The following is a 269-nucleotide window of genomic DNA, read 5'->3' as shown; positions in this document are numbered from 1 at the left end:
AGCGCGGGGCCCGGCTGGGTGCGGGACAGGAGCGGGGAGGGAAGCTGCAGAGGCGCACAAAGCAGCAGGTCATTAAAGGCAGAGCTCATTGGTGACCCCCCTGCTTTTTGTGTGTCCCTCCGCTAATGCTTTCTTCCCCGTCTCTGCCCAGCATATCAGTGGGTTGTCTCATTCACAGCCTTCAAAATGGTACCTTCCTATTTTTACCCTGCTCCATCGCTGGTTGTCATTTCCTCCTGACTCTACCCCAGGTGCATGCACACAGCCTC

Source organism: Alligator sinensis, unplaced genomic scaffold (genome assembly GCF_000455745.1).
Source record: "Alligator sinensis unplaced genomic scaffold, ASM45574v1 scaffold114_1, whole genome shotgun sequence".
Classification (NCBI taxonomy): Eukaryota; Metazoa; Chordata; order Crocodylia; family Alligatoridae; genus Alligator; species Alligator sinensis.
Note: the sequence above shows the minus strand (reverse complement) of the source record.